Source organism: Ambystoma mexicanum, chromosome 2p (assembly GCF_040938575.1).
Source record: "Ambystoma mexicanum isolate Mex_15411 chromosome 2p, UKY_AmexF1_1, whole genome shotgun sequence".
In the NCBI taxonomy this organism is placed as follows: Eukaryota; Metazoa; Chordata; class Amphibia; order Caudata; family Ambystomatidae; genus Ambystoma; species Ambystoma mexicanum.
This window is the reverse complement of record NC_090923.1, coordinates 21,132,634-21,148,073: the sequence shown is the minus strand read 5'-3', so window position 1 is coordinate 21,148,073 and position 15,440 is coordinate 21,132,634.

The following is a 15,440-nucleotide window of genomic DNA, read 5'->3' as shown; positions in this document are numbered from 1 at the left end:
AAAGCGGGTGTGAGCAGAAGGGCGCAGGGAGCGCCATCCGGAGCACACAGCAGGCCAGAAAGCGGGACGCGGTGTGAGCAGAAGGGCGCAGGGAGCGCCATCCGGAGCACACAGCAGGCCAGAAAGCGGGACGCGGTGTGAGCAGAAGGGCGCAGGGAGCGCCATCCGGAGCACACAGCAGGCCAGAAAGCGGGACGCGGTGTGAGCAGAAGGGCGCAGGGAGCGCACAGCAGGCGGTGTGAGCAGAAGGGCGCAGGGAGCACCAGCCGGAGTACACAGAAGGCCAGAAAGCGGGACGCGGTGTGAGCAGAAGGGCGCAGGGAGCGCCATCCGGAGAACGGAGAACACAGCAGGCCAGAAAGCGGGTGTGAGCAGAAGGGCGCAGGGAGCGCCATCCGGAGCACACAGCAGGCCAGAAAGCGGGACGCGGTGTGAGCAGAAGGGCGCAGGGAGCGCCATCCGGAGCACACAGCAGGCCAGAAAGCGGGACGCGGTGTGAGCAGAAGGGCGCAGGGAGCGCCATCCGGAGCACACAGCAGGCCAGAAAGCGGGACGCGGTGTGAGCAGAAGGGCGCAGGGAGCGCACAGCAGGCGGTGTGAGCAGAAGGGCGCAGGGAGCACCAGCCGGAGTACACAGAAGGCCAGAAAGCGGGACGCGGTGTGAGCAGAAGGGCGCAGGGAGCGCACAGCAGGCGGTGTGAGCAGAAGGGCGCAGGGAGCGCCAGCCGGAGCACACAGCAGGCCAGAAAGCGGGACGCGGTGTGAGCAGAAGGGCGTAGGGAGCGCCAGCCGGAGCACACAGCAGGCCAGAAAGCGGGACGCGGTGTGAGCAGAAGGGCGCAGGGAGCGCCATCCGGAGAACGGAGAACACAGCAGGCCAGAAAGCGGGTGTGAGCAGAAGGGCGCAGGGAGCGCCATCCGGAGCACACAGCAGGCCAGAAAGCGGGACGCGTTGTGAGCAGAAGGGCGCAGGGAGCGCACAGCAGGCGGTGTGAGCAGAAGGGCGCAGGGAGCGCCAGCCGGAGCACACAGCAGGCCAGAAAGCGGGACGCGGTGTGAGCAGAAGGTTGCAGGGAGCGCACAGCAGGCGGTGTGAGCAGAAGGGCGCAGGGAGCGCCAGCCGGAGCACACAGCAGGCCAGAAAGCGGGACGTGGTGTGAGCAGAAGGGTGCAGGGAGCGCACAGCAGGCGGTGTGAGCAGAAGGGCGCAGGGAGCGCCAGCCGGAGCACACAGCAGGCCAGAAAGCGGGACGCGGTGTGAGCAGAAGGGCGCAGGGAGCGCCAGCCGGAGCACACAGCAGGCCAGAAAGCGGGACGCGGTGTGAGCAGAAGGGCGCGGGGAGCGCACAGCAGGCGGTGTGAGCAGAAGGGCGCAGGGAGCGCCAGCCGGAGCACACAGCAGGCCAGAAAGCGGGATGCGGTGTGAGCAGAAGGGCGCAGGGAGCGCACAGCAGGCGGTGTGAGCAGAAGGGCGCAGGGAGCGCCAGCCGCAGCACACAGCAGGCCAGAAAGCGGGACGCGGTGTGAGCAGTAGGGCGCAGGGAGCGCCAGCCGGAGCACACAGCAGGCCAGAAAGCGGGACGCGGTGTGAGCAGAAGGGCGCAGGGAGCGCCAGCCGGAGCACACAGCAGGCCAGAAAGCGGGACGCGGTGTGAGCAGAAGGGCGCAGGGAGCGCCAGCCGGAGCACACAGCAGGCCAGAAAGCGGGACGCGGTGTGAGCAGACGGGCGCAGGGAGCGCCAGCCGGAGCACACAGCAGGCCAGAAGGCGGGACGCGGTGTGAGCAGAAGGGCGCAGGGAGCGCACAGCAGGCCGTGTGAGCAGAAGGGCGCAGGGAGCGCCAGCCGCAGCACACAGCAGGCCAGAAAGCGGGACGCGGTGTGAGCAGAAGGGCGCAGGGAGCGCACAGCAGGCGGTGTGAGCAGAAGGGCGCAGGGAGCGCCAGCCGGAGCACACAGCAGGCCAGAAAGCGGGACGCGGTGTGAGCAGAAGGGCGCAGGGAGCGCCAGCCGGAGCACACAGCAGGCCAGAAAGCGGGGCGCGGTGTGAGCAGAAGGGCGCAGGGAGCGCCATCCGGAGAACACAGCAGGCCAGAAAGCGGGTGTGAGCAGAAGGGGGCAGGGAGCGCCATCCGGAGCACCCAGCAGGCCAGAAGCGGGACGCGGTGTGAGCAGAAGGGCGCAGGGAGCGCACAGCAGGCGGTGTGAGCAGAAGGGCACAGGGAGCGCCATCCGGAGCACACAGCAGGCCAGAAAGCGGGACGCGGTGTGAGCAGAAGGGCGCAGGGAGCGCCAGCCGGAGCACACAGCAGGCCAGAAAGCGGGACGCGGTGTGAGCAGAAGGGCGCAGGGAGCGCACAGCAGGCGGTGTGAGCAGAAGGGCGCAGGGAGCGCCAGCCGGAGCACACAGCAGGCCAGAAAGCGGGACGCGGTGTGAGCAGAAGGGCACAGGGAGCGCCATCCGGAGAACGGAGAACACAGCAGGCCAGAAAGCGGGTGTGAGCAGAAGGGCGCAGGGAGCACCATCCGGACCACACAGCAGGCCAGAGAACGGGACGCGGTGTGAGCAGAAGGGCGCAGGGAGCGCACAGCAGGCGGTGTGAGCAGAAGGGCGCAGGGAGCGCCATCCGGAGCACACAGCAGGCCAGAAAGCGGGACGCGGTGTGAGCAGAAGGGCGCAGGGAGTGCCAGCCGGAGCACACAGCAGGCCAGAAAGCGGGACGCGGTGTGAGCAGAAGGGCGCAGGGAGCGCCAGCCGGAGCACACAGCAGGCCAGAAAGCGGGACGCGGTGTGAGCAGAAGGGCGCAGGGAGCGCACAGCAGGCGGTGTGAGCAGAAGGGCGCAGGCAGCGCCAGCCGCAGCACACAGCAGGCCAGAAAGCGGGACGCGGTGTGAGCAGAAGGGCGCAGGGAGCACACAGCAGGCGGTGTGAGCAGAAGGGCGCAGGGAGCGCCAGCCAGAGCACACAGCAGGCCAGAAAGCCAGACGCGGTGTGAGCAGAAGGGCGCAGGGAGCGCCATCCGGAGAACGGAGAACACAGCAGGCCAGAAAGTGGGTGTGAGCAGAAGGGCGCAGGGAGCGCCATCCGGAGCACACAGCAGTCCAGAAAGCGGGATGCGGTGTGAGCAGAAGGGCGCAGGGAGCGCACAGTAGGCGGTGTGAGCAGAAGGGCGCAGGGAGCACAATCCGGAGCACACAGCAGGCCAGAAAGCGGGACGCGGTGTGAGCAGAAGGGCGCAGGGAGCGCCAGCCGGAGCACACAGCAGGCCAGAAAGCGGGACGCGGTGTGAGCAGAAGGGCGCAGGGAGCGCACAGCAGGATGTGTGAGCAGAAGGGCGCAGGGAGCGCCAGCCGCAGCACACAGGAGGCCAGAAAGCGGGACGCGGTGTGAGCAGAAGGGCGCAGGGAGCGCACAGCAGGCGGTGTGAGCAGAAGGGCGCAGGGAGCGCCAGCCGGAGCACAAAGCAGGCCAGAAAGAGGGACGGGGTGTGAGCAGAACGGCGCAGGGAGCGCCATCCGGAGAACGGAGAACACAGCAGGCCAGAAAGCGGGTGTGAGCAGAAGGGCGCAGGGAGCGCCATCCGGAGCACACAGCAGGCCAGAAAGCGGGACGCGGTGTGAGCAGAAGGGCGCAGGGAGCGCACAGCAGGCGGCGTGAGCAGAAGGGCGCAGGGAGCGCCAGCCGGAGCACACAGCAGGCCAGAAAGCGGGATGCGGTGTGAGCAGAAGGGCGCAGGGAGCGCCAGCCGGAGCACACAGCAGGCCAGAAAGCGGGATGCGGTGTGAGCAGAAGGGCGCAGGGAGCACACAGCAGGCGGTGTGAGCAGAAGGGCGCAGGGAGCGCCAGCCGCAGCACACAGCAGGCCAGAAAGCAGGACGCGGTGTGAGCAGAAGGGCGCAGGGAGCGCACAACAGGCGGTGTGAGCAGAAGGGCGCAGGGAGCGCCAGCCGGAGCACACAGCAGGCCAGAAAGCGGGACGCGGTGTGAGCAGAAGGGTGCAGGGAGCGCACAGCAGGTGGTGTGAGCAGAAGGGCAGGGAGCGCCAGCCGCAGCACACAGCAGGCCAGAAAGCGGGACGCGGTGTGAGCAGAAGGGCGCAGGGAGCGCCAGCCGGAGCACACAGCAGGCCAGAAAGCGGGACGCGGTGTGAGCAGAAGGGCGCAGGGAGCGCCAGCCGGAGCACACAGCAGGCCAGAAAGCGGGACGCGGTGTGAGCAGAAGGCCGCAGGGAGCGCCAGCCGAAGCACACAGCAGGCCAGAAAGCGGGACGCGGTGTGAGCAGAAGGGCGCAGGGAGCGCCAGCCGGAGCACACAGCAGGCCAGAAAGCGGGACGCGGTGTGAGCAGAAGGGCGCAGGGAGCGCACAGCAGGCGGTGTGAGCAGAAGGGCGCAGGGAGCGCCAGCCGCAGCACACAGCAGGCCAGAAAGCGGGACGCGGTGTGAGCAGAAGGGCGCAGGGAGCGCACAGCAGGCGGTGTGAGGAGAAGGGCGCAGGGAGCGCCAGCCGGAGCACACAGCAGGCCAGAAAGCGGGACGCGGTGTGAGCAGAAGGGCGCAGGGAGCGCCAGCCGGAGCACACAGCAGGCCAGAAAGCGGGACGCGGTGTGAGCAGAAGGGCGCAGGGAGCGCCAGCCGGAGCACACAGCAGGCCAGAAAGCGGGACGCGGTGTGAGCAGAAGGCCGCAGGGAGCGCCAGCCGGAGCACACAGCAGGCCAGAAAGCGGGACGCGGTGTGAGCAGAAGGGCGCAGGGAGCGCCAGCCGGAGCACACAGCAGGCCAGAAAGCGGGACGCGGTGTGAGCAGAAGGGCGCAGGGAGCGCACAGCAGGCGGTGTGAGCAGAAGGGCGCAGGGAGCGCCAGCCGCAGCACACAGCAGGCCAGAAAGCGGGACGCGGTGTGAGCAGAAGGGCGCAGGGAGCGCACAGCAGGCGGTGTGAGGAGAAGGGCGCAGGGAGCGCCAGCCGGAGCACACAGCAGGCCAGAAAGCGGGACGCGGTGTGAGCAGAAGGGCGCAGGGAGCGCCATCCGGAGAACGGAGAAGACAGCAGGCCAGAAAGCGGGTGTGAGCAAAAGGGCGCAGGGAGCGCCATCCGGAGCACACAGCAGGCCAGAAAGCGGGACGCGGTGTGAGCAGAAGGGCGCAGGGAGCGCATAGCAGGCGGTGTGAGCAGAAGGGCGCTCGGAGCGCCATCCGGAGCACACAGCAGGCCAGAAAGCGGGACGCGGTGTGAGCAGAAGGGCGCAGGGAGCGCCAGCCGGAGCACACAGCAGGCCAGAAAGCGGGACGCGGTGTGAACAGAAGGGCGCAGGGAGCGCCAGCCGGAGCACACAGCAGGCCAGAAAGCGGGACGCGGTGTGAGCAGAAGGGCGCAGGGAGTGCCAGCCGGAGCACACAGCAGGCCAGAAAGCGGGACGCGGTGTGAGCAGAAGGGTGCAGGGAGCGCACAGCAGGCGGTGTGAGCAGAAGGGCGCAGGGAGCGCCAGCCGCAGCACACAGCAGGCCAGAAAGCGGGACGCGGTGTGAGCAGAAGGGCGCAGGGAGCGCACATCAGGCGGTGTGAGCAGAAGGGCGCAGGGTGCGCCAGCCGGAGCACACAGCAGGCCAGAAAGCAGGACGCGGTGTAAGCAGAAGGGCGCAGGGAGCGCACAGCAGGCGGTGTGAGCAGAAGGGCGCAGGGAGCGCCAGCTGCAGCACACAGCAGGCCAGAAAGCGGGACGCGGTGTGAGCAGAAGGGCGCAGGGAGCGCCATCCGGAGCACACAGCAGGCCAGAAAGCGGGACGCGGTGTGAGCAGAAGGGCGCAGGGAGCGCCAGCCGGAGCTCACAGCAGGCCAGAAAGCAGGAAGCGTTGTGAGCAGAAGGGCGCAGGGAGCGCACAGCAGGCGGTGTGAGCAGAAGGGCGCAGTGAGCGCCAGCCGGAGCACACAGCAGGCCAGAAAGCGGGACGCGGTGTGAGCAGAAGGGCGCAGGGAGCGCACAGCAGGCGGTGTGAGCAGAAGGGCGCAGGGAGCGCCAGCCGGGGCACACAGCAGGCTAGAAAGCGGGACGCGGTGTGAGCAGAAGGGTGCAGAGAGCGCACAGCAGGCGGTGTGAGCAGAAGGGCAGGGAGCGCCAGCCGCAGCACACAGCAGGCCAGAAAGCGGGACGCGGTGTGAGCAGAAGGGCGCAGGGAGCGCCAGCCGGAGCACACAGCAGGCCAGAAAGCGGGACACGGTGTGAGCAGAAGGGCGCAGGGAGCGCCAGCCGGAGCACACAGCAGGCCAGAAAGCGGGACGCGGTGTGAGCAGAAGGCCGCAGGGAGCGCCAGCCGGAGCACACAGCAGGCCAGAAAGCGGGACGCGGTGTGAGCAGAAGGGTGCAGGGAGCGCCAGCCGGAGCACACAGCAGGCCAGAAAGCGGGACGCGGTGTGAGCAGAAGGGCGCAGGGAGCGCACAGCAGGCGGTGTGAGCAGAAGGGCGCAGGGAGCGCCAGCCGCAGCACACAGCAGGCCAGAAAGCGGGACGCGGTGTGAGCAGAAGGGCGCAGGGAGCGCACAGCAGGCGGTGTGAGGAGAAGGGCGCAGGGAGCGCCAGCCGGAGCACACAGCAGGCCAGAAAGCGGGACGCAGTGTGAGCAGAAGGGCGCAGGGAGCGCCATCCGGAGAACGGAGAAGACAGCAGGCCAGAAAGCGGGTGTGAGCAAAAGGGCGCAGGGAGCGCCATCCGGAGCACACAGCAGGCCAGAAAGCGGGACGCGGTGTGAGCAGAAGGGCGCAGGGAGCGCATAGCAGGCGGTGTGAGCAGAAGGGCGCAGGGAGCGCCATCCGGAGCACACAGCAGGCCAGAAAGCGGGACGCGGTGTGAGCAGAAGGGCGCAGGGAGCGCCAGCCGGAGCACACAGCAGGCCAGAAAGCGGGACGCGGTGTGAGCAGAAGGGCGCAGGGAGCGCCAGCCGGAGCACACAGCAGGCCAGAAAGCGGGACGCGGTGTGAGCAGAAGGGCGCAGGGAGCGCCAGCCGGAGCACACAGCAGGCCAGAAAGCGGGACGCGGTGTGAGCCGAAGGGCGCAGGGAGCGCACAGCAGGCGGTGTGAGCAGAAGGGCGCAGGGAGCGCCATCCGGAGCTCACAGCAGGCCAGAAAGCGGGACGCGGTGTGAGCAGAAGGGCGCAGGGAGCGCCAGCCGGAGCTCACAGCAGGCCAGAAAGCAGGAAGCGTTGTGAGCAGAAGGGCGCAGGGAGCGCCAGCCGGAGCACACAGCAGGCCAGAAAGCGGGACGCGGTGTGAGCAGAAGGGCGCAGGGAGCGCCAGCCAGAGCACACAGCAGGCCAGAAAGCGGGACGCAGTGTGAGCAGAAGGGCGCAGGGAGCGCCAGCCGGAGCACACAGCAGGCCAGAAAGCAGGATGCGGTGTGAGCAGAAGGGCGCAGGGAGCGCACAGCAGGCGGTGTGAGCAGAAGGGCACAGGGAGCGTCAGCCGCAGCACACAGCAGGCCAGAAAGCGGGACGCGGTGTGAGCAGAAGGGCGCAGGGAGCGCACAGCAGGCGGTGTGAGCAGAAGGGCGCAGGGAGCGCCAGCCGGAGCACACAGCAGGCCAGAAAGCGGAATGCGGTGTGAGCAGAAGGGCGCAGGGAGCGCCATCCAGAGAACGGAGAACACAGCAGGCCAGAAAGCGGGTGTGAGCAGAAGGGCGCAGGGAGCGCCATCCGGAGCACACAGCAGGCCAGAAAGCGGGACACGGTGTGAGCAGAAGGGCGCAGGGAGCGCACAGCAGGCGGTGTGAGCAGAAGGGCGCAGGGAGCGCCATCCGGAGCACACAGCACGCAAGAAAGCGGGACGCGGTGTGAGCAGAAGGGCGCAGGGAGCGCCAGCCGGAGCACACAGCAGGCCAGAAAGCGGGACGCGGTGTGAGCAGAAGGGCGCAGGGAGCGCACAGCAGGCGGTGTGAGCAGAAGGGCGCAGGGAGCGCCAGCCGGAGCACACAGCAGGCCAGAAAGCGGGACGCGGTGTGAGCCGAAGGGCGCAGGGAGCGCACAGCAGGCGGTGTGAGCAGAAGGGCGCAGGGAGCGCCAGCCAGAGCTCACAGCAGGCCAGAAAGCGGGATGCGGTGTGAGCAGAAGGGCGCAGGGAGCGCACAGCAGGCGGTGTCAGCAGAAGGGCGCAGGGAGCGCCAGCCGCAGCACACAGCAGGCCAGAAAGCGGGACGCGTTGTGAGCAGAAGGGCGCAGGGAGCGCCAGCCGGAGCACACAGCAGGCCAGAAAGCGGGACGCGGTGTGAGCAGAAGGGCGCAGGGAGCGCCAGCCGGAGCACACAGCAGGCCAGAAAGCGGGACGCGGTGTGAGCAGAAGGGCGCAGGGAGCGCCAGCCGGAGCACACAGCAGGCCAGAAAGCGGGACGCGGTGTGAGCAGAAGGGCGCAGGGAGCGCCAGCCGGAGCACACAGCAGGCCAGAAAGCGGGACACGGTGTGAGCAGAAGGGCGCAGGGAGCGCACAGCAGGCGGTGTGAGCAGAAGGGCGCAGGGAGCGCCAGCCGCAGCACACAGCAGGCCAGAAAGCGGGACGCGGTGTGAGCAGAAGGGCGTAGGGAGCGCCATCCGGAGCACACAGCAGGCCAGAAAGCGGGACGCGGTGTGAGCAGAAGGGCGCAGGGAGCGCCAGCCGGAGCACACAGCAGGCCAGAAAGCGGGACGCGGTGTGAGCAGAAGGCCGCAGGGAGCGCCAGCCGGAGCACACAGCAGGCCAAAAAGCGGGACGCGGTGTGAGCAGAAGGGCGCAGGGAGCGCCAGCCGGAGCACACAGCAGGCCAGAAAGCGGGACGCGGTGTGAGCAGAAGGGCGCAGGGAGCTCACAGCAGGCGGTGTGAGCAGAAGGGCACAGGGAGCGCCAGCCGCAGCACACAGCAGGCCAGAAAGCGGGACGCGGTGTGAGCAGAAGGGCGCAGGGAGCGCACAGCAGGCGGTGTGAGGAGAAGGTCGCAGGGAGCGCCAGCCGGAGCACACAGCAGGCCAGAAAGCGGGACGGGGTGTGAGCAGAAGGGCGCAGGGAGCGCCATCCGGAGAACGGAGAAGACAGCAGGCCAGAAAGCGGGTGTGAGCAAAAGGGCGCAGGGAGCGCCATCCGGAGCACACAGCAGGCCAGAAAGCGGGACGCGGTGTGAGCAGAAGGGCGCAGGTTGCGCATAGCAGGCGGTGTGAGCAGAAGGGCGCAGGGAGCGCCATCCGGAGCACACAGCAGGCCAGAAAGCGGGACGCGGTGTGAGCAGAAGGGCGCAGGGAGCGCCAGCCAGAGCACACAGCAGGCCAGAAAGCGGGACGCGGTGTGAGCAGAAAGGCGCAGGGAGCGCCAGCCGGAGCACACAGCAGGCCAGAAAGCGGGACGCGGTGTGAGCAGAAGGGCGCAGTGAGTGCCAGCCAGAGCACAAAGCAGGCCAGAAAGCGGGACGCGGTGTGAGCAGAAGGGCGCAGGGAGCGCACAGCAGGCGGTGTGAGCAGAAGGGCGCAGGGAGCGCCAGCCGCAGCACACAGCAGGCCAGAAAGCGGGACGCGGTGTGAGCAGAAGGGCGCAGGGAGGGCACAGCAGGCGGTGTGAGCAGAAGGGCGCAGGGTGCGCCAGCCGGAGCACACAGCAGGCCAGAAAGCAGGACGCGGTGTGAGCAGAAGGGCGCAGGGAGCGCACAGCAGGCGGTGTGAGCAGAAGGGCGCAGGGAGCGCCAGCCGCAGCACACAGCAGGCCAGAAAGCGGGACGCGGTGTGAGCAGAAGGGCGCAGGGAGCGCCAGCCGGAGCACACAGCAGGCCAGAAAGCGGGATGCGGTGTGAGCAGAAGGGCGCAGGGAGCGCCAGCCGGAGCACACAACAGGCCAGAAAGCGGGATGCCGTGTGAGCAGAAGGGCGCAGGGAGCGCACAGCAGGCGGTGTGAGCAGAAGGGCGCAGGGAGCGCCAGCCGGAGCACACAGCAGGCCAGAAAGCCGGACGCGGTGTGAGCAGAAGGGCGCAGGGAGCTCACAGCAGGCGGTGTGAGCAGAAGGGCGCAGGGAGCGCCAGCCGCAGCACACAGCAGGCCAGAAAGCGGGACGCGGTGTGAGCAGAAGGGCGCAGGGAGCGCACAGCAGGCGGTGTGAGGAGAAGGGCGCAGGGAGCGCCAGCCGGAGCACACAGCAGGCCAGAAAGCGGGACGGGGTGTGAGCAGAAGGGCGCAGGGAGCGCCATCCGGAGAACGGAGAAGACAGCAGGCCAGAAAGCGGGTGTGAGCAAAAGGGCGCAGGGAGCGCCATCCGGAGCACACAGCAGGCCAGAAAGCGGGACGCGGTGTGAGCAGAAGGGCGCAGGTTGCGCATAGCAGGCGGTGTGAGCAGGTGGGCGCAGGGAGCGCCATCCGGAGCACACAGCAGGCCAGAAAGCGGGACGCGGTGTGAGCAGAAGGGCGCAGGGAGCGCCAGCCAGAGCACACAGCAGGCCAGAAAGCAGGAAGCGTTGTGAGCAGAAGGGCGCAGGGAGCGCACAGCAGGCGGTGTGAGCAGAAGGGCGCAGTGAGCGCCAGCCGGAGCACACAGCAGGCCAGAAAGCGGGACGCGGTGTGAGCAGAAGGGCGCAGGGAGCGCACAGCAGGCGGTGTGAGCAGAAGGGCGCAGGGAGCGCCAGCCGGGGCACACAGCAGGCTAGAAAGCGGGACGCGGTGTGAGCAGAAGGGTGCAGAGAGCGCACAGCAGGCGGTGTGAGCAGAAGGGCAGGGAGCGCCAGCCGCAGCACACAGCAGGCCAGAAAGCGGGACGCGGTGTGAGCAGAAGGGCGCAGGGAGCGCCAGCCGGAGCACACAGCAGGCCAGAAAGCGGGACACGGTGTGAGCAGAAGGGCGCAGGGAGCGCCAGCCGGAGCACACAGCAGGCCAGAAAGCGGGACGCGGTGTGAGCAGAAGGCCGCAGGGAGCGCCAGCCGGAGCACACAGCAGGCCAGAAAGCGGGACGCGGTGTGAGCAGAAGGGTGCAGGGAGCGCCAGCCGGAGCACACAGCAGGCCAGAAAGCGGGACGCGGTGTGAGCAGAAGGGCGCAGGGAGCGCACAGCAGGCGGTGTGAGCAGAAGGGCGCAGGGAGCGCCAGCCGCAGCACACAGCAGGCCAGAAAGCGGGACGCGGTGTGAGCAGAAGGGCGCAGGGAGCGCACAGCAGGCGGTGTGAGGAGAAGGGCGCAGGGAGCGCCAGCCGGAGCACACAGCAGGCCAGAAAGCGGGACGCAGTGTGAGCAGAAGGGCGCAGGGAGCGCCATCCGGAGAACGGAGAAGACAGCAGGCCAGAAAGCGGGTGTGAGCAAAAGGGCGCAGGGAGCGCCATCCGGAGCACACAGCAGGCCAGAAAGCGGGACGCGGTGTGAGCAGAAGGGCGCAGGGAGCGCATAGCAGGCGGTGTGAGCAGAAGGGCGCAGGGAGCGCCATCCGGAGCACACAGCAGGCCAGAAAGCGGGACGCGGTGTGAGCAGAAGGGCGCAGGGAGCGCCAGCCGGAGCACACAGCAGGCCAGAAAGCGGGACGCGGTGTGAGCAGAAGGGCGCAGGGAGCGCCAGCCGGAGCACACAGCAGGCCAGAAAGCGGGACGCGGTGTGAGCAGAAGGGCGCAGGGAGCGCCAGCCGGAGCACACAGCAGGCCAGAAAGCGGGACGCGGTGTGAGCCGAAGGGCGCAGGGAGCGCACAGCAGGCGGTGTGAGCAGAAGGGCGCAGGGAGCGCCATCCGGAGCTCACAGCAGGCCAGAAAGCGGGACGCGGTGTGAGCAGAAGGGCGCAGGGAGCGCCAGCCGGAGCTCACAGCAGGCCAGAAAGCAGGAAGCGTTGTGAGCAGAAGGGCGCAGGGAGCGCCAGCCGGAGCACACAGCAGGCCAGAAAGCGGGACGCGGTGTGAGCAGAAGGGCGCAGGGAGCGCCAGCCAGAGCACACAGCAGGCCAGAAAGCGGGACGCAGTGTGAGCAGAAGGGCGCAGGGAGCGCCAGCCGGAGCACACAGCAGGCCAGAAAGCAGGATGCGGTGTGAGCAGAAGGGCGCAGGGAGCGCACAGCAGGCGGTGTGAGCAGAAGGGCACAGGGAGCGTCAGCCGCAGCACACAGCAGGCCAGAAAGCGGGACGCGGTGTGAGCTGAAGGGCGCAGGGAGCGCACAGCAGGCGGTGTGAGCAGAAGGGCGCAGGGAGCGCCAGCCGGAGCACACAGCAGGCCAGAAAGCGGAATGCGGTGTGAGCAGAAGGGCGCAGGGAGCGCCATCCAGAGAACGGAGAACACAGCAGGCCAGAAAGCGGGTGTGAGCAGAAGGGCGCAGGGAGCGCCATCCGGAGCACACAGCAGGCCAGAAAGCGGGACACGGTGTGAGCAGAAGGGCGCAGGGAGCGCACAGCAGGCGGTGTGAGCAGAAGGGCGCAGGGAGCGCCATCCGGAGCACACAGCACGCCAGAAAGCGGGACGCGGTGTGAGCAGAAGGGCGCAGGGAGCGCCAGCCGGAGCACACAGCAGGCCAGAAAGCGGGACGCGGTGTGAGCAGAAGGGCGCAGGGAGCGCACAGCAGGCGGTGTGAGCAGAAGGGCGCAGGGAGCGCCAGCCGGAGCACACAGCAGGCCAGAAAGCGGGACGCGGTGTGAGCCGAAGGGCGCAGGGAGCGCACAGCAGGCGGTGTGAGCAGAAGGGCGCAGGGAGCGCCAGCCAGAGCTCACAGCAGGCCAGAAAGCGGGATGCGGTGTGAGCAGAAGGGCGCAGGGAGCGCACAGCAGGCGGTGTCAGCAGAAGGGCGCAGGGAGCGCCAGCCGCAGCACACAGCAGGCCAGAAAGCGGGACGCGTTGTGAGCAGAAGGGCGCAGGGAGCGCCAGCCGGAGCACACAGCAGGCCAGAAAGCGGGACGCGGTGTGAGCAGAAGGGCGCAGGGAGAGCCAGCCGGAGCACACAGCAGGCCAGAAAGCGGGACGCGGTGTGAGCAGAAGGGCGCAGGGAGCGCCAGCCGGAGCACACAGCAGGCCAGAAAGCGGGACGCGGTGTGAGCAGAAGGGCGCAGGGAGCGCCAGCCGGAGCACACAGCAGGCCAGAAAGCGGGACACGGTGTGAGCAGAAGGGCGCAGGGAGCGCACAGCAGGCGGTGTGAGCAGAAGGGCGCAGGGAGCGCCAGCCGCAGCACACAGCAGGCCAGAAAGCGGGACGCGGTGTGAGCAGAAGGGCGTAGGGAGCGCCATCCGGAGCACACAGCAGGCCAGAAAGCGGGACGCGGTGTGAGCAGAAGGGCGCAGGGAGCGCCAGCCGGAGCACACAGCAGGCCAGAAAGCGGGACGCGGTGTGAGCAGAAGGCCGCAGGGAGCGCCAGCCGGAGCACACAGCAGGCCAAAAAGCGGGACGCGGTGTGAGCAGAAGGGCGCAGGGAGCGCCAGCCGGAGCACACAGCAGGCCAGAAAGCGGGACGCGGTGTGAGCAGAAGGGCGCAGGGAGCTCACAGCAGGCGGTGTGAGCAGAAGGGCACAGGGAGCGCCAGCCGCAGCACACAGCAGGCCAGAAAGCGGGACGCGGTGTGAGCAGAAGGGCGCAGGGAGCGCACAGCAGGCGGTGTGAGGAGAAGGTCGCAGGGAGCGCCAGCCGGAGCACACAGCAGGCCAGAAAGCGGGACGGGGTGTGAGCAGAAGGGCGCAGGGAGCGCCATCCGGAGAACGGAGAAGACAGCAGGCCAGAAAGCGGGTGTGAGCAAAAGGGCGCAGGGAGCGCCATCCGGAGCACACAGCAGGCCAGAAAGCGGGACGCGGTGTGAGCAGAAGGGCGCAGGTTGCGCATAGCAGGCGGTGTGAGCAGAAGGGCGCAGGGAGCGCCATCCGGAGCACACAGCAGGCCAGAAAGCGGGACGCGGTGTGAGCAGAAGGGCGCAGGGAGCGCCAGCCAGAGCACACAGCAGGCCAGAAAGCGGGACGCGGTGTGAGCAGAAAGGCGCAGGGAGCGCCAGCCGGAGCACACAGCAGGCCAGAAAGCGGGACGCGGTGTGAGCAGAAGGGCGCAGTGAGTGCCATCCGGAGCACAAAGCAGGCCAGAAAGCGGGACGCGGTGTGAGCAGAAGGGCGCAGGGAGCGCACAGCAGGCGGTGTGAGCAGAAGGGCGCAGGGAGCGCCAGCCGCAGCACACAGCAGGCCAGAAAGCGGGACGCGGTGTGAGCAGAAGGGCGCAGGGAGGGCACAGCAGGCGGTGTGAGCAGAAGGGCGCAGGGTGCGCCAGCCGGAGCACACAGCAGGCCAGAAAGCAGGACGCGGTGTGAGCAGAAGGGCGCAGGGAGCGCACAGCAGGCGGTGTGAGCAGAAGGGCGCAGGGAGCGCCAGCCGCAGCACACAGCAGGCCAGAAAGCGGGACGCGGTGTGAGCAGAAGGGCGCAGGGAGCGCCAGCCGGAGCACACAGCAGGCCAGAAAGCGGGATGCGGTGTGAGCAGAAGGGCGCAGGGAGCGCCAGCCGGAGCACACAACAGGCCAGAAAGCGGGATGCCGTGTGAGCAGAAGGGCGCAGGGAGCGCACAGCAGGCGGTGTGAGCAGAAGGGCGCAGGGAGCGCCAGCCGGAGCACACAGCAGGCCAGAAAGCCGGACGCGGTGTGAGCAGAAGGGCGCAGGGAGCTCACAGCAGGCGGTGTGAGCAGAAGGGCGCAGGGAGCGCCAGCCGCAGCACACAGCAGGCCAGAAAGCGGGACGCGGTGTGAGCAGAAGGGCGCAGGGAGCGCACAGCAGGCGGTGTGAGGAGAAGGGCGCAGGGAGCGCCAGCCGGAGCACACAGCAGGCCAGAAAGCGGGACGGGGTGTGAGCAGAAGGGCGCAGGGAGCGCCATCCGGAGAACGGAGAAGACAGCAGGCCAGAAAGCGGGTGTGAGCAAAAGGGCGCAGGGAGCGCCATCCGGAGCACACAGCAGGCCAGAAAGCGGGACGCGGTGTGAGCAGAAGGGCGCAGGTTGCGCATAGCAGGCGGTGTGAGCAGAAGGGCGCAGGGAGCGCCATCCGGAGCACACAGCAGGCCAGAAAGCGGGACGCGGTGTGAGCAGAAGGGCGCAGGGAGCGCCAGCCAGAGCACACAGCAGGCCAGAAAGCGGGACGCGGTGTGAGCAGAAGGGCGCAGGGAGCGCCAGCCGGAGCACACAGCAGGCCAGAAAGCGGGACGCGGTGTGAGCAGAAGGGCGCAGTGAGTGCCAGCCGGAGCACAAAGCAGGCCAGAAAGCGGGACGCGGTGTGAGCAGAAGGGCGCAGGGAGCGCACAGCAGGCGGTGTGAGCAGAAGGGCGCAGGGAGCGCCAGCCGCAGCACACAGCAGGCCAGAAAGCGGGACGCGGTGTGAGCAGAAGGGCGCAGGGAGGGCACAGCAGGCGGTGTGAGCAGAAGGGCGCAGGGTGTGCCAGCCCGAGCACACAGCAGGCCAGAAAGCAGGACGCGGTGTGAGCAGAAGGGCGCAGGGAGCGCACAGCAGGCGGTGTGAGCAGAAGGGCGCA